General features: G+C 48.5%; 1 protein-coding gene across 1 annotated transcript in view; it reads left to right on the top strand.

The window, feature by feature from the left end:
• Nucleotides 1-18,097, top strand: part of LOC147666131 (exostosin-2) — a gene marked incomplete at its 5' end in the record, with an annotated part of 199,490 nt that overhangs the window by 34,693 nt on the left and 146,700 nt on the right. The gene's annotated exons all lie outside the window — the stretch shown is intronic.

The following is an 18,097-nucleotide window of genomic DNA, read 5'->3' as shown; positions in this document are numbered from 1 at the left end:
AACCACTGCCCTGTACCTCAACACACCACTGCAGTGTGCTTCAGAACATAACATCACTGCCCTGTACCTCACCACATCACTGTAATAAGCTTCAGAACATAAAATCACCGCTCTGTCCTTCGAAACACCACTGTAGTGGGCTTCAGAACATAAACACACTGCCCTGTACCTCATCACACCACTGCATTGTGCTACGGAACATAAAACCACTGTCCTGTACCTCAACACACCACCGCAGTGTGCTTCAGAAAATAAAACCACTGCCCTGTACCTCAACACACCACTGCAGTGTTTCAGAACATAAAACCACTGCCCTGTACCTCAACACACCACTGCAGTGTTTCAGAACATAAAACCACTGCCCTGTACCTCAACACACCACTGCAGTGTTTCAGAACATAAAACCACTGTCCTGTACCTCAACACACCACTGCAGTGTGCTTCAGAACATTAAACCACTGCCCTGTACCTCAACACACCACTGCAGTGTGCTACAGAACATAAAACCACTGTCCTGTACCTCAACACACCACTGCAGTGTGCTTCAGAACATAAAACCACTGTCCTGTACCTCAACACACCACTGCAGTGTTTCAGAGCATAAAACCACTGTCCTGTACCTCAACACACCACCGCAGTGTGCTTCTTCAGAACATAAAACCACTGTCCTGTACCTCAACACACCACCGCAGTGTGCTTCAGAACATAAAACCACTGCCCTGTACCTCAACACACCACTGCAGTGTTTCAGAACGTAAAAGCACTGCCGTGTACCTCAACACACCACTGCAGTGTGTTTCAGAACATAAAATCACTGCCCTGTACCTCAACACACCACCGCAGTGTGCTTCAGAACATAAAAGCACTGCCCTGTACCTCAACACACCACCGCAGTGTGCTTCAGAACATAAAACCACTGTCCTGTACCTCAACACACCACCGCAGTGTGCTTCAGAACATAAAAGCACTGCCCTGTACCTCAACACACCACCGCAGTGTGCTTCAGAACATAAAACCACTGTTGTGTACCTCAACACACCACCGCAGTGTGCTTCAGAACATAAAACCACTGTCCTGTACCTCAACACACCACCGCAGTGTGCTTCAGAACATAAAACCACTGCCCTGTACCTCAACACACCACTGCCGTGTGCTTCAGAACATAAAACCACTGCCCTGTACCTCAACACACCACTGCAGTGTTTCAGAACGTAAAAGCACTGCCATGTACCTCAACCAATCACTTCAAATTATTTACGGCAAAATAATTGTTGCTCAGTTCTCTCAAACTGCCAGCAAGGCCTCACTCGGGTAAGAGGTCTGGCTTGTTTTAGGCAGTGTTTGTTGTTGTGAATGTCTGCGCGCAATAGCAGAAAACTGCTAAAGAGGCGCTCAAATGCTAGTCATACAGCCCGCTACGTAGAGCACAGGATTGTCGTGACAATCTTGAAGCCACGCCCTCAATAACAACCCACGCCCATTGCTCGCCTCCTGTCCAGCACTGTGGTCCACAGTGGGCTTTCGAGTATCATGGTGTTCGCTGCGCATCAACCCATCAGATGCGTCCCATACAATGCTGACATGAATCCAGTCTTACTTATTTGAACTTTTCTTTACTCTGAACACTCCCCTGCCGTCCGACGGCAATGCTGCAGTGTCCGTTTTGTCCATCAGTAGTGATTTCTGTTTCAAAATGTCAGTCCATCCTCCCTGCATTTCGTACTAGCCCCTCCCTCTCTCCCCTGCACTGAGACGTTCTTGTCTTCTTCAACTCTTTGACTGTTTGTATCTATTTATTTTTTTATCATAAAATCATTATGGTGTTAGCTACGCGTCATGAAGAGTTAATAATGTGTCACCATTTCTTTTTAGAATTGTAATATCGACAGTTCTCTTTTATGATTTTAAAATCTTCATGTTTGTAGCCAGAAAATACTGCGTTCGTTGTTTCATGGAATGATTTAAGGTAATTGATTATGAATACATTAATGTTTTCATTCGTGCATTTCGGACTAATCGGTCCTGTACCTGGAAAGGCACTTTATATCAAAAACAGTTGCTGCAATTAAAGCAAAAGGGTCTGTATTAAACAATGGTAAAGCGCATAGCTCATAATTAATTACAGAATCACTTCATTATGACCTCGAAGAGTACTGTTACGGATATGAGTGAGAATTCTTGCATACAATGACGTCAATATGATTCAAATACCACTCATCTTGGTGTATATGCGCACTGTATATAGTGTCTAAACACCATATCGCGTGAGGCCCTGAGGTAACCCGCCATACCTCCGTTTTAAAATGGACCCGATTCGTGCTGGAAATATTGATGCGTGATCGTCGTGTAGAGGCGGCACCCGTGTGCTGACGTCATGCGTGTGCTCACCTCATGCGTGTGTAGTGCTCACCTCCGATTGTAAAGTGACGAATGAATACCCTTGAAATAAACACACTGACGTGGCTCAGCCGTGTTCCTTCTTAGACGGGTGGGGCTCTCGAGTCAGTCGCAGACCCACTGGAGCTTTGCAAACATTAGAACCAGCATTCGGGGCCAATTGTCTTGTGGGAGCCGAGATATCCAGGCTTTCGCACATAGCGCCACGACCGAAGCCATGCTCCCTACAACAGCAGAAACTAAAGCCGTTTCGTACTTGAGACTGAAAATTGTGCAGAAGTAAAACCGTGAAGTCCCTGGAGTCAAATGCAAAACTTTTGGAGAAGAAAGAACAAGCGACTGCTTTACTCCTGAGCAATACTCTGCAGGGTTTCTGGGAAGGGCAGGAGTACAGCGGGTGTGACGTGTCAGAGGGCGGAGAGGTGCACTTCAGTGAAAGGAAGTAGAGGGGTATGGTGAAGCAACAGGAGGGTGTGGGGGAAAGCAACACGAGTGGGGGAGCAATCTAATGGACAGAAAGAGCAACGTGCACGTTGAATGAGACCGAAACTGGAGCATGCAGAGGAGAGGCCCACCAGCATGAGGGCACAACACGTGAGAGTGGAGGAGAATGAGAAGCACACATGGGAGACAGCTGGAAAACACATGCACTAGTGGAGTGCGTAAACAAACCAAACTATAGCAGCGCATGAAACATGTACAGTGGAAGCATACTAGCATTGTGTCCATGCTGCAGATGAACAGGGAGCAAAGCCACGCAAGTTCTAGAATAAGAAGCAAGCTAATGAGTGGCAATGACCCGGCCAGTGGTAAGCAGTGGGCGGAGTCTAAGCTAACAATACGTCTCGCAATGGACGGTGCAAATGCTGCGTAGCAGGTCAGACGCAGCATGAAAGTACACAATGGAGACACGAATGGGTCAGGGGGAAACAGTGCACGGGGGAGACCGCAACACGTGCGGGAAGGGCAAGAAGCACACAATGGAGAACACACGAGAGAGAGAGGCTGTGGAGATGCACAAGAAAAAGCGAGTAAGAGCAACACGGGGTAGGGGGGAAGCACAACAGGGAGAGATCAGCGCAGAGGGGCGAGGGAGAAAGACATGAGAGAGGCGCATACCTGTGTGAGACAGCAACAGAGAGCGTTGCGAGTGGCATACAAGCCAGCTGGAAAACACATGCACCCTTACTAAGTAGTCAACCAAAACGGAAAATCAATTCCTTGGAAGGCATCAGTGCAAGGATACAAGGCAGTCAAGATAGATATGTGCTGTCTGGTAGGCGAGACCTGGAAAGACTTAATTGAAAACGCCGAGGTTTAATCAGCGAAGGCGTGGGAGAATTCAAGACGGGATCGTACCTCTGGAAGAGGTTCAGGAGACCGGCAGCGCGTCGCAGCAGATGCATTATTTTACAAAGGGTCGTGAAACACACGTATTGGGAGGCGAGTTGTGACTTTGAAGCTGGCCTCCTCGATAATGGTGGTAAATGCAATTCTGAAGTAAAATAATTCAGCGAGACAAGGGAATAATGTGTGCAAGAGGAAAGACAGGCCTAGAATTTATGCTCAGCTACGAGTGCAAGAAAGAAATGAGCAGACGGGAGTGGGCCTCTCCTCTCTCAGTGGTGGAAATAGCCATGTCGTCTATACTGCAGCGCCCAGAAGCAATATCACTGCATTAATGTGCTATATAAATAAACTGTATACCTTTGTTATAAATCGTCTACTGGCGCGCGGTTGTTTGCGGTGCCCTTTAAAGGGATCAGTGCTGCTTTTTGGGCGTCTGTCCGGGTGCCCCTGCCAGTCCTCGGCTTGACCTCCGTGTGAAGAGTCCACAGCACACGGGGCCCCCAGGGGTCTCTGCCGCCGATCCCGCCCCAGTGTCCTGTCCGTGGAGGGGCCCCGGGTACAGCTAGGACAAGCTGGTTATTGTGCCCCGTTTGTTGATGTCTCGCGCCTAGAAGCCGCTCTGGGCGCCCGGCCGCTTGCTGTGCCAGTGGGCGCCAGTCGGTGGCCTGGGGGGTCTGTAAGCGGAGACCCCATCTGTCTGCGAGGCGCCTGGGCAGACGGGCCTCTGTGTGGACGGTGGCTCTTGCTTGAGTAACCTCTGACCCCGGGGCCAGGCCCGGCCCTTGAACTCTTCCCCCAGCTGACAGTCCTCATCTCTGCGCCCCATCCCTCGCCGCAGGGGGGCGCTGGGGTCGTAAGGCGATACAGGCCGGCCGCCTTGGTGAGGTGCCCATCATCGGAGGGGGAGCGGCCTCTGTGATTGTTTGTTTTCATGGAGGGCAAAGGGCACGTGGAGCGTGCCCTCTGAGGATGAATGACCACCACTGCCGCACGGATCTATGCGGGGCCCTGGGCCTTGAGGGGCGTGTGGGTCTGACGTCAGGCGAGGGCCGTGTTGATAGAATAAGCAACGGACATCCTCGTGTATCTCTCTGAAGATGAGGGTCAACCCTTCTTTTACAGGAGAGGATGTGGTCTGTCGGCTAGATTGCTGACTTTGGTGCTGGAAACCAGGGTTCGAGCCTCGGGGTCGCGTCCTCATTTATTTATTTATATTTATATCAAAGGTTTTATATAGCGCTACTGGACCCGAGAGTATCAGAGCGCTTTACAAGGCATGAGAACACAAAACAATTAAGTAGATTAAAAGAGATTTAGGCGAGAACGAGTTACAAAATGTTACTGATTGCCGGCGTGTCTAAAAGGGGCAGGGAGAATAGAGATAAAGGTTGGGATGGGAATGGAAAATGAAGGTTAGTAGGGAGAGGGGAGAGAGGAGAGGGGTAGTAAGAGTACGAGGGTAAAGAGAGGGGGAGTTAGGAGGGGTGCATAGAGGAGAGGGGAGTGAGCAGGTAGGGAGTCAATTTACATAAGATATCCTTATACTTGGTTCATGTAAAGTGTCAGAAACATTAGATACCCCAGTATTTGTTAAGAAGAAATATTTTTAGTTCTTTCTTGAAGAGAGGGCAGGAGGGGTTGCAACGGATTTCTTTTGGGATAGAGTTCCAGATTGTGGGAGCGTTGCCGGAGAATGCACGGGATTGTGTTTTTTTACATTTTAGTCTAGGAGGGATAAGGACAAGGGAGTTTGTGCTCCACAGGGATCTAGAGCAGCCTGCTTTGTGTAGTTTGTTGCAAGGTAAGAAGGGGTGTTTTGGTGGAGAGTTTTGTGATTGATGCAGGCAATCTTATAGGTGGATTTACCTTCTATTGGGAGCCACTTGAGATTTTTGAGGACGTGGGAGATGTGATCACATTTTCTACAATCAGAGATGAGTCTAGCAGCAAGGCTGAGGACAGATTCAATGGGAGCAAGATGGATTTTAGGGGTGCGCGCCAAAGTGGCGTTGCCATATGCCAAACAAGTTTGAAATCTTCTGCAGGAATAAAAGGTTTAAGTTTCTTAAGATGGAGAAGGGTGAAAAGAGCGCTTTTGGAAGCATTTTTAATGTGGGGATGAGATTCAGATTCTGGTCAATACTGAGGCTTAGGAATTTGACCGAATTGGAGGTGGAGAGAGGGCAGTTTAGAGCTTTGATGTCAATTAACCAAAGTTGAATGGGAAGAGAGCTATTTTTGGGGGAGAAAATTATGATTTCCGTTTTTTTGGGGTTCAGTTTGAGATGGTTCAGATGGAACCAGGTTTGAATTTTTATCAGGGTCTCATTGAGGTGAAGGATGTCTTTGTGAGATTTGATCTTGTAGTATAATTGAGTGTCGTCAGCATAGAGGTGGTAGTTGATATTGGAGTGAGGATGAGTGGTTCCATGAACAAATTGAATAGGGTTGGGGAGAGGATGGATCCTTGAGGGACGCCAAGTGAGACAGGTTTAGGTTTAGAGAGGAAATGGCTAAGCTTAATTTGTTGAGATCTATTTTGGCGGAATGAGGAGAACCATTTGTAAACGGTGCCTTCTAAACCGAACCGGTCTTTGAGAGTGCTGAGAAGGGTGGGGTGGTGGACGGTATTGAATGCAGCTGAGAGGTCTAGAAGGATTAGTACTGAGGATTCTCCTTTGTCAAGGGAAAGATGAATGTCATCAATGCTATTAAGCATAGCTGTTTCTGTACTGCATCCCTTTCTAAAGCCGGACTGGAAGACATCAAGGAGGTTGAAGGAGGCAATATGATTCTCAAGTTGTAATAGGACACATTTTTCAAGGGCTTTGGATAGGAATGGAAGGTTAAAGATTGGACGAAGGTTGTTAGGGTCATTTGGGTCAACTGCAGAGTTTTTGGGAATAGGCGAGATTTGGCCGAGTTGAAGGGAGGCGGGGACACATCCAGTGGAAAGAGAGGAGTGGATGATTTTGGTCCATATGTCTCATTCATTCGTCTCATCCTGTGATTTAGGGCAAATCCCTTCATCTCCCGGCGACTGAATGTGTAATGTAAATACCGAGTTCCAATACCTTCGGGTCGAGTTCGCGCTATATATTTATTTTGTTTTAAAAGTTTTATATAGCGCTAGCTTAACCCGTAGGTAACAGAGCGCTTTACATACACACAATAAACAGCAGAGGGACATTACATAGTAGGCCAGCAGTAAGGAAGCAAACCACAGTAAACAAGCATTTGCAATGCAATAGATCTCGCATTTAGAAAATTTGAGCTATTGGTATTGTAAATGACACATTTTTTATTTATGTTTTGTTTTTGAAAATAGCGAAACTAATACCTTTGTCATTTACAATGCCAATAGTTATAAATGTCGCAAATGTGACACTTATAGCATTTGTAATGCAATGTGTTGTATTTACGTTGCTTACATGTATTGATATTACAAATAACAATGGCTTTTAATTTTTTTTCAATAATTAATACTTAAATAAAAGTTATTGTAATTTATAATGGCAATAGCTTAAAGTTTTGTAAATAACTTTTGTGAAGATTATGTTAAGTGTATTTTATTGTGACGATAATCCAAGAACAGAAGTGAAATATTAACCTCTTTTTGTTACATTTGTAATAAAGCTTGAAAGATTGAGAGAACATATTTGAACCAGTTGTTGTTAAATGGTTGCAGAGATTGATGCTGTGGTGGCGTTGAGTGATGTTGTGATGGCGAACGAGTGATGCTTTGGTAGCGCATAGTGAAGTTGTGGTGCCCCTGAGTGATGCTGTGGTGGTGCGGAGTGAAGCTGCATGCTATGCTATACTTTGTTATGCTATGCTATGTTTTGCTATTCTATATTTTGTTATGCTATGCTTTGTTATGCTATGCTATCCTAAGCCTAGTTTGGTTATGCTATGCTGTGTTTTGTTATGCTATGCTATGTTGTGATTTGTTATGCTATGTTTTGTTGTGTTTTGTTATGCTATGTTTTGCTATGCTATGTTTTGTTATGTATACTATGTTTTGCTATGCTATGTTTTGTTTTATGTTATGTTTTTTTATGCTGTGTTTTGTTTTATGTTATGTTATGTTTTGTTATGTTCTGCTATGTTTTGTTCTGCTATGTGTTGTTGTGTTTTGCTATCCTATGCTTTGTTGTGTTATATTATGCTATGTTTAGTTTTGCTATCCTATGCTTTGTTTTGTTATGCTATGCTATGTTTTGTTGTGTTTTACTATGCTTTGTTATGCTACGCTATGTTTTGTTGTGTTTTATTATGCTATGCTTTGTTTTACTATGCTATGTTTTGTTATGCTAAGCTTTGTTTTGTTATGCTATGCTATGTTGTGTTTTGTTATGCTATGTTTTCTTGTGTTTTGCTATGCTATGCTTTGCTCTGCTTTGCAATGCTATGTTTTGCTCTGCTTTGCAATGTTATGTTTTGTTATGTATATGTTTTGTTGTGTTTTGTTATGCTATGCTATGTTTTGTTGTGTTTTGCTATGTTTTCTTATGCTATGCTTTGTTTTATGTTATGTTATGCTTTGTTATGTTCTGCTATGTTTTGTTGTGTTATGTTATGCTCAACGTCTACATGAGCCCCCTCGCAGCCATCGCATGCCAACACAACCTCAACATCATCTCCTACGCCGACGATACCCAGCCGATCCTCTCCCTCACCAACGACCCCGCCACCGCCAGAACCAGCCTACAAGAAGGGATGAAAGACGTCGCCGAGTGGATGAAGAACAGCCACCTGAAACTGAACTCAGACAAGACGGAAGTCCTCATCCTGGGACCATCGCCCTCCGCCTGGGACGACTCCTGGTGGCCTCCTGCCCTGGGCACCACTCCCAAGCCTACGGACCACGCACGCAACCTGGGATTCATCCTGGACTGGTCCCTCTCGATGACCAGACAAGTCAACGCCGTCTCCTCATCGTACTTCAACACCCTGCGTATACTCCGCAAGATCTTCCGTTGGATCCCACTGAGACCAGGAAGACCGTCACCCACGCACTCACCAGCCGACTGGACTACGGGAACACCCTCTACTCCAAAACCACAGCCAAACTGCAGAAAAGACTCCAACGCATCCAGAACGCCTCCGCACGACTCGTCCTGGACATCCCCCGACACAGCCACATTCCCGGCCACCTGAGAGACCTACACTGGCTCCCCGTCAGCAAGAGGATCACGTTCAGGCTCCTCACCCACGCACACAAGGCTCTCCACGACTGGGGCCCCAAGTACCTCAACGACCGCCTGACCTTCTACACGCCCACCCACCAGCTACGATGGACCAGCCTCGCCCTCGCCCTCGCCCCCGTACCACGCATCCGCAGAGCCACCGCGGAAGGAAGATCCTTCTCCTACCTGACAGCCAAGACCTGGAACTCCCTCCCCATCCACCTTCGGATGACCCAGGACCATCTTTCCTTCAGGAAGCAACTCAAGACCTGGCTGTTCGTGCAGCAACCTACCCCTCTCCCCCAGCGCCTTGAGACCCTTCCCGGTGATTAGCGCGCTATACAAATGTCTTGATTGATTGATGCTGTTTTGTTTTACTATGCTATGTTTTGTTTTGCTATGCTTTATGTTTGCTTTGTTTTGTTATGCTATGCTATGTTTAGTTGTGTTTTGTTATGCTATGCTATGCTTTGTTGTGTTTTGCTATGCTATGTTTTGTTATGCTGTTTTGTTTTGCTATCCTATGCTTTTTTTTGTTATGCTGTGTTTTGTTATGCTATGTTTTGTTATGCTATGCTATGTTTTGTTATGCTCTGCTGGTGAGTGTGTGTGTGGGTGAGGGGGGGTGAGGGTGAGGGTGTGTGAGGGTGTGAGGGTTAGAGGGTGTGAGGGTTAGAGGGTGTGAGGGTGTGTGAGAGTGAGGGGGTGAGGGTGAGTGAGAGTGAGAGGATGAGGGAGGGTGTGTGAGGGTGGGTGTGCGAGGATGAGGGGTGTGAAGGTGTGTGAGGGGGTGTGATGGTGAGGGTGTGTGAGGTTGAGGGGGTGTGAGGGTGAGGGGGGTGAGAGGTTGAGTGAGGGTGAGACTGTGAGAGGGTGTGTTAGGGTGAGGGGGTGTGAGGGTAAGCGGGCGTGATGGGTGTGAGGGTAAGTGCGGGTGGGTGAGGGACGGTGTGTGGGACTGTGGGGGTGAGGGTGAGGGGGTGTGTGAGGGTGAGGGGGTGTGTGAGGGGGTGAGTGTGTGAAGGTGAGGGAGTGTGTTAGGGTGAGGGGGTGTGTGAGGGCAAAGGGGTGTGAGTGTAGGAGAGTAGGGTCTGCTATCCTATGGTCACCTCAATTTTTGCTTTTTGCTTCACTGGTTTTCGACTTACTGAGGCTGTGGGCTTGCTAATCAGACCCCCCAGCCTGCTGTTCTCTCTCTAAATTCATAAATACATGTGCTATAGGTACATATCACAATTGGAAATGGACTCCTTGTCAGCCCCTGTACCATGCACTATAGGTGCTCAGGGCATAGGTGCCACCAAGGCCTACCAGGGACTGCAGCATATCTTTTGCCACCCCTGGCTGGTTCTTAAATTGACACAACTGGCTGATCACTCAGCTGGGGCAAGTGGGTGTAATCACCCCTTGCTTAGATATAGTATACCTATATCTAAACCTATATCTGGACACATATAAACCTGTGAGTCACTCCTATGGAAGGCCTTATCAATCCTGCAGGCAGAGTGCGTGGTTTAATGTGAGATGGAGCTCTGGCATGAGCTGAGCCTGTCTGCAGCTGTCGGGAACAACTCCCTAAGCTGATCCGGGAAAATGCCATACCATATACTATTAAGTGCCTTATAATCCTCGCGGTTATATAGCAACTTTGGTTTGGCTTTATCAAAACATGTCGTGTAAGGTGTCATACGAATTGGAATACTACCCCCTCGCCAGTTCTGGTGACGGGGGTAGCATTCCACCCTTCTAGAGGGAGAAGACATGTTACTTTACTGAAACGCGGTTGATTTTAAAAGAGCCTCAGATCCACAAAATGGATGCCTCTGCCACAGACACGGGTCTGGCCTCCTGCTGCTGACCGAAACTCAGCAGATGGTGGCCTGGACAAAGGGTTTCCTGTCGCAGGGCGGTGTTACACCACCCCAGACAGGAGATAGTGGATTGTAGCAGGGAGGTTTCAAAGAAACCAGACACTGCCTGGGGAGCACAAGGCTGCCCCTTGCATAATCTGGCCAAACCAGTTCTGGGGCACTGCAGCCCCAGTTCCAGCGCGGCCTGGATCAAAGGAAAGGGGTGTATCCACCCCTTTCCTGGGTCCCACCCATAGGAGGGAACCTAGCAGGTAATCCAGCCCACCAGATTCGAATAAGAGTGGGAGCAGTGCCAATGCAACTCAGATTATCCTGAAGAAACATAAGAAACGAAACTCTGGACCCTTCGACATCCTACTCAACGTAGAAGACTGAAGAATCTCCCTTGTGGTCAAGGAGTGACCACCCTGTGCAAACAGGCACCATCCAGCACCTCGACCCTTGCTTTGTTGCAGTTCCCGCCGGAACTCGAGCGACAGAGATCGACGAGATGAAGCTTGCCTGCCTTCCTCCAGCCCGATCCACAGTCCCTGCAGAGCTGAGACCCGTGGAGGCGACCGGAAGCGTGGGGCACATCTTCTTGAAAAGGCCACGAGACGCTGACTGCGCAGCCCACGAGTGATCCTCGAAGCTGTGCACCGGGTTTTGAGAAGCCCCAACCCTGAGCTACTCTTGCACCGAAGCTACCCCCTCCACACTCGACGAGTGCTGCGTGGGACCCTTCTGCTTGTGTTGGCTCGACGCGTTGGCCCGGTCACTTGCCAGCTGGCTTGTGGCCCCTGTGCCGACGAAAACCTTAAACCGACTTGCTTTTCTGGTTGCCCCAGATTTGCACCAGCTCCGGTGAAAAGGAGCCCCCGCTCTGACCCTCCTGGTCTGAGTGATAAGCTATCTATATAAACAAAGAGATTCTATCAATGTGTGGACATATATTTTATTTGTTGGTTTTACAGTGATGAAAATATAGTGAAAGTACTCTCTCTTAGGGTGATAAAGATGAGAGCGCTATGTGCTTTTTAAAATACCCCTCACACACTAAAAAATCCAGTAGTGTCATGCTTCATCATTGGGGTCTTCCCGTCCCTCTACGGGGCGGGGCGTGCTACGACCTGACCGACTACGCGGGAGCACTGAAGTGGTGACAGGACTATGTGATGGTGCAAGGTGTCAGTGAAAGTGTAGGGACCTAACAATGTGTGTGAGTACAAAAATTAAAAATCCTCTGGCTAGTAGAAAAAAACAATTTATTAGCTTCTCTAGCTGGGGACGTTAAGAAGGGGGTTTTGGGGTTGAGCCGATCGCTACAACCTGGTCTACATGTTTCGTAGGCAGTCCCCTACTGCCTACTCATCAGGACCTTCTACTGGTCCCTACGGAAATAAGCTCAGTTGCTAAGTATTGTCAGCCTGTCTTCCTAAAAACTAACAGTAAAATTCCACTGTTAGTTTATGCTTCAGGGCATGAGCTGGCCCCCTGAGAAGCGCTTTTGTCCGCTCTGCAGAGCGGCAACACTGGTAGAAGTAAGACTTAGGGATTATGCGGACAAAAGCGCCGCGGTGAATTCCTACCGATTGTCAGCTCATGGGGCACCACGCACTTGCCACAACAAGACCACATTTGGGTCACTAATTTTGACAATTTTTGCTTCTCAGGGGGCCAGCTTGAAGCCGACGGCGCTGACGGCGAGAGTCTGCGTGGGACAGACCGTGACCTGCTCCTGGACGTCGCAGATGCCCCAGAGCCCACGTGACAGTGGAGAGAAGCTCCTCGACAACCATCTGATTGCGCCCGACATTGCCTGGTTCCGTCCTGGTTCCACCGTGGTCACTGCTGAGTGACCCAGACTCTGTCCCCTCTGCTTTCAGATACTTTTCGACTTCGATCCATCCTTGGATCACACCGGACACTTCTGCTTCCCATCGCCTGCAGCATCTTCAGCTCCAAGCACCAATAGCCTGCGTGTCAAAACCCGACGCCACTTCGACCCTGTGCACCCGCTTCCTGTGGGTGAGGTAACATTGCAACGCTGGTGTTCCTACACTGGTACACACCTCTAGGGTCTGTGTCTTAAGTTTTGTTCCTCTAGGTTCAGCGGAAGTATCCTTAAACTAACTTTGTGTAACTTTTAAGCACCATTGACTTTGCATTGGTGCAAGCCGCACTTTACGTGCTGCACCCAAATCCCGCGGGCTTTTCCCGACTTCAGCATTGCTAGTCCAGACTGCTCCCAGCGATTCCCTAGGCCCTAGGCCTAACCACTGTTCGATTGGTATCTCTTATACCACTTTTTTAATATATGGTTTGAGTGGCCACCCGCCCTCATCCATAATTGTGCAACTTTGTATGTTATACTGTGCTTTTGATTTAACGCTTGTGCCCCTTTGCTCATAAAGAGTACTGGGGATTATTTTAGAAATAAACACATATATTTTTATAATATATACTTGTGTGGTGTCCTTTCATTTGATATTACAGGATTGTAAGTGGTAAAGCAGCTCGCTTAACACGACCTCTTAAGTTAAGCCTTTAAGGCTGCTTAGTCCATGCTACCCCTAGGATAGCTTGTCTAACAAGGTTGACTTACAACCAGACACCATAAGGGATTGTTTGGACTGATACAAGGTGGTTCCAGAATTGGACACATCATATATCAGGCCAACTTCTCACAGTGAGGGTGAGAGGGGGTGTGAGGGTGAGAGGGTTGTGAGGGGGGTGAGTGTGTGAGGGTGGGTGAGAGGGTGAGGGTGAGGGTGTGTGTGAGAGGGTGTGTGAGGGTGAGGGGTGTGAAGTGTGAGGGTGAGGGTGTGAGGGGGGTGAGGGTTGTGAGGGTGAGGATGTGTGAGGGTGAGTGGGTGTGACGGTGGGTGAGGGTGGGTGAGGGTGAGTGAGGGTGTGTGAGGGGGTGTGAGGGTATGGGTGTGTGTGTGAGGGTGAGTGAGGGTGAGAGGGTTGTGAGGGGGTGAGGGTGTGAGGGTGAGTGAGGGTGTGTGAGGGTGTAGGGTGAGGGTGTGTAAGGGTGTGAGGGTGAGTGAGGGGGTGTGAGGGTGAGGGTGTGTAAGGGTGTGAGGGTGAGTGAGGGGGTGTGAGGGTATGGGTGTGTCTGTGAGGGTGAGTGGGTTGTGAGGGGGTGAGGGTGAGTGAAGGTGTGAGGTGGGTGAGTGAGGGTGTGTGAGGGTGTGAGGGTGTAGGGTGAGGATGTGTAAGGGTGAGAGGGTGTGTGAGGGTGGGTGAGGGTGTGTTAGGGTAAGGGGTTGTGAGAGTAATGGGGCGTGATGGGGTGAGGGGGTGAGGGTGAGTGCGGGTGGGTGAGGAACGGTGTATGGGAATGTGGGGGTGAGGGTGAGAGGGTGTGAGGGCGAGAGGGTGGTGAGGGTGAGGGGGTGTGGGAGGGTGAGAGGGTGTGAGGGGGAGGGGGAAAGTTCAACATCAGGCAGCTCGGTAAATAAACAAAACGATCACAGCTGTGTGGAGGGCAAGCACTTATTTTGTATTTTGTGTGGAGCACACAACTGCTGCTGAATCTAAACATGTACTCCTGGCACCCAACATGTGGGCAGAGACAAAGACCCTAATCTGGTGATTCTCACACAAGTGTCTGGCGACAGCTGCGCGGTCAAGTCAGACCATAGCATTGATGTACTGATTGCTGCATCTTATTAGAAATGTAAAAACACCTCTGGGTGTTAGGTGAAAAACTTTTTAGAACATTCAAATTGGTGAATATAGAGATTACTGATTGATGCCTGATGGGACTGGAATGTCCCATGCATGGTATTACAGATTTCCACCCCTGTCCCGAGTGATCACAGCTGTAGGTTATCTGATATCTTGATTATTTTGGTCTAGCACACACAACAGGCAAGCAGGCTAAGAGGCCTAGGCTTTGCAGTCTGTAGGACTGCTTTCAGTGTCCTGAGTTATATCATATATTTAAGCAGTAGTGACAATAAACCATTTTTCTGATTTATACTCCCGACACGCGTCTCGCATAGTTGGTCTTAGAAGAGGGATGCCTGGCTGCCGAAATGACACTCAATACTTCGAAGGGAGGTTATAAGCAGTCACTGCTCCGTTTCCAAACCTGGAGGTGTAGGTTGTGCAGGCCTTGTCCTGCTACTGTGACAGGAGGTCCTCCCAGAGAGGCAGAAGACAGACGCTCATTGCCAGACATTCTCTTTGTTATGCTCTCCATGCCTATTCTGGAGCCATCAGGATGACTTGGACCCAGCCATTCCGGATCTTCTTTAAAACTCGGGGCACAAGAGGTAGAGGTGGGAAGGCGTATAGTAGTCCCAAGCTCTAATCAATCTGAAAGGCATCTCTGAGCATGAACTGCCTTGGGAACTCTAATGTGCGCAAGGAATCTTGAAAACTGTGCATTCTTGGTGGTAGTGTAAAGATCGAGCAAGGGTTTTCCGTATTGCCAGTAGATGCTCTATACCACCTCTAAGTGTAGCTGCAAATCTTTGTCTGCTAGGCCTCTGCGTTCGTCCACCCTGCCAGGCACTGCATGACCAGGGAGATGCCCTGACAATTCAGCCAGTTCTAAAGGTGCAAGGGGTCCAGGCACAGAACCTGCACGCCCACTCTGCCCTATTTTTTGCAAAAACCACAAGGCGTTGGTGTTGTCTGTGAAAAACTGCACCTTTTCCTCCTTGATGAATGGGAGGAAGAGTTTCACTGCCAAGTGAATCGCCTGCATCTTCAACAGGCTGATGTGGAGTCGATTTTCCGCTGGAGACCAGAGTCCCCTGATCCTCACCTCCTAGGGGTCCATCCCAACCCAGCAATAATTCATCTTGGGTTAGGAAACCCCACCTCATCCAGTGGTCCAGTAGCCACCAGTGCAAATCTTTTGGACTCTCCTCCGATACATGAATGGAATCTAAAAAGCTCCCTTGTTGCTGACCCGATTGAGATTTCAGATCCCCCTGCAGTGCCCGCATGTGCCATCTGGCATGGCTGTATAGAACTGCCAGAGCCTCTGAGGCAAAGAGGTTGGTCAGGAGAAATGAGTGTCCAGGATGTTTTCAATAAAGATGTCCACCACCATTTCTAACAACTTACTCATATATCTCCCCAGGAGCTAGCTGAAGTTAATGTACCAGAGGATGAGGCTGGCTGTGGAGAAAAAGCACCTGGCAAATATGTTCGTGCATTTAATTTCTGTGTCCGGCGGAGTGGTCGAAACGTATTGGGTTAAGACGGCTGATAGAGGCATTGGCCACTAGACTCTCAGGTGTTGAATACTGTAGGAGAAAAGCTGGGTCTCCAAGAGCATGCCCGAGCCTTCTAACTCCGTGCCTGATGGGCAAGTTCCTGGATTTTCCCAGGTGCCCAACAGTGTGCCCGTTAGTGCCTCTGTAATAGGCAGGAGAAGGTCCTGTGGGTCTGCCTCGGCTGCAAGACCTCTGTTCTGATTAATGTCTTTGCCTCAGTTGTAGGAAGTTGTTGATAGAGGACTTTTGCTGCTCTGCAAATGATCAGGGCGAAGGAGGCAGGCTCTTCAGTTAAGGCCAGGTGTATGAAACGGCAGGCCAGTGTCAGGAGCGGTATCAAGACCAATGGCCTTCTGTAGGTTTATTAAGAGGTTCTCTTCATCATAACATTGAGAATTCTCACTACTGGGGTCAGGTCTGTAATGTAAAGGAAGTGCCTCGAATTTGAATAATCTTGCGGCGAAAGGGTTGCAACATCTGTGGAGGTTGCAGTGGATAAGTTTCACAGTCTGAAATGACTGCCTGCTTCTCCTCTGGTGAAGGTGGCTTTGGTCGTGGCCTCGTAGGGGACATCAGGGTAAGCGATGGCCTCGGAGTGGGGTTGAAAGGGATATTCAGTGTAGAAGACATATCTGCTGGTGGTAGACTGACATGATCCCTGGGGCCCGAAGGCACTCCAGAATGATCAGGTAGGGTATCAAAAAGTGTGCAACATGGCCGCTTTAAAATCCTGGATCTGCTGTGGCATCACCGATAGACCCGGCAACTCTGGTTGAACTGGGATCAGGGACGGGATTGGTTTCTCAGGACGGAGACAAAGACCACGACCTGAAGGTACCCTTGGGGCTGCATGTCTCCTTGTGTCAGGGCGAAGGGGAGCCCTGCTTCAACTTCCTATGCTTCTATTCTTAGACTTCCCTGATAACTCTGAACTGGAAGAAGAGCATTCGTGCCCTTAGAGGCCCCGGGTAGCATTTGCATTCATCCTAGCACGTTTCTCGCACAATTCCGAGTTGTGTGATGAGCCCAAACACCTCATGGGGGTCCGTCAACGACATTTGTTTGTGGCAATCCTTACAATGTTTGAACCTTTGTTGGAGGGGGAAACGTCCATTTAAAACTAGAAAACTTTGGAAAATATTGTCTGGCATGTCTGAGAGAATTTGTGGGAGCGAGATATGGATCCGTGTGGAAAGGAGCAGAAACAAATGAACGGACATCGGTGAGCGGGGGTGGCAAATATGCAGGGACTCGGATGTCATATCAGCGGTGGGGTGGGTCAGACGTGGAGTTGCACGGCTTGCAAGGGAATTGCTGAGAAAAATCTCCAGATCCAGTCTGGCGCCTGGGGACGTTCACAATGTAAGGGGTCTGTGCTTAGAGTATTAATGAGAAGCGACTTCCTTGAGAAGCCTTTGACTGGTTCTCCTGCGACCCTCAGAGAGTCATGTATAGAAAGGATGAACTTGGCGCTCAGGTTGCTGAGCCATAATAGGCCAGGCCCCGGGATAGGCTCCAGACCGCAGGGTAGTGACCCAATAGTCCTTGCTATGCTCCAAGGCCCCCGAATGGGTTCTGACCAGGGCTTTTGGAGGTCATTCTAAAAACAGTGCCACGCCCCCTCTTTAACAAGGGATAGTGGGGCAGAAATCCTGTCTGGATGGAATCCCATCTCTGAAAGTACTGCTATTGCAGGTACTTCTAGAAAAAAAGTTATACTATGGTACAAATTATACTCTTGAAAAGCCCAGCCTTGCACCTGAAGAAGTGATAGTGAAGTCTGGAAAACTTCTAGTGTGGCCTGAATTCTGCTCTGGAAGAAGTACAAGTGTGAACTTAATCCTGCTCTGGGTGAGGGGCCATTGTGGTCCAAAGTAAAATTGCTAATAAGGCCTAAAACTGGAAGTGACTTGGCTCCCAGGAGGCTGGACGGGGTTCATGAGTTACGTAGCATGATATAGCGCGTGTTTTTGTGAGGGTAAAGTTCATCCTGCGGGACATGTTGGTGGTGAATAACCGATATATATTTTTACTCAGCCCATTGGTACTTGTTTTATCAACCTCAGAAGAA

The sequence above is a fragment of the Lissotriton vulgaris genome, unplaced genomic scaffold, assembly GCF_964263255.1.
Source record: "Lissotriton vulgaris unplaced genomic scaffold, aLisVul1.2 SCAFFOLD_3144, whole genome shotgun sequence".
NCBI classification, from domain to species: Eukaryota; Metazoa; Chordata; class Amphibia; order Caudata; family Salamandridae; genus Lissotriton; species Lissotriton vulgaris.
Note: the sequence above shows the minus strand (reverse complement) of the source record. Positions and strands in the feature narration are given on the sequence as shown.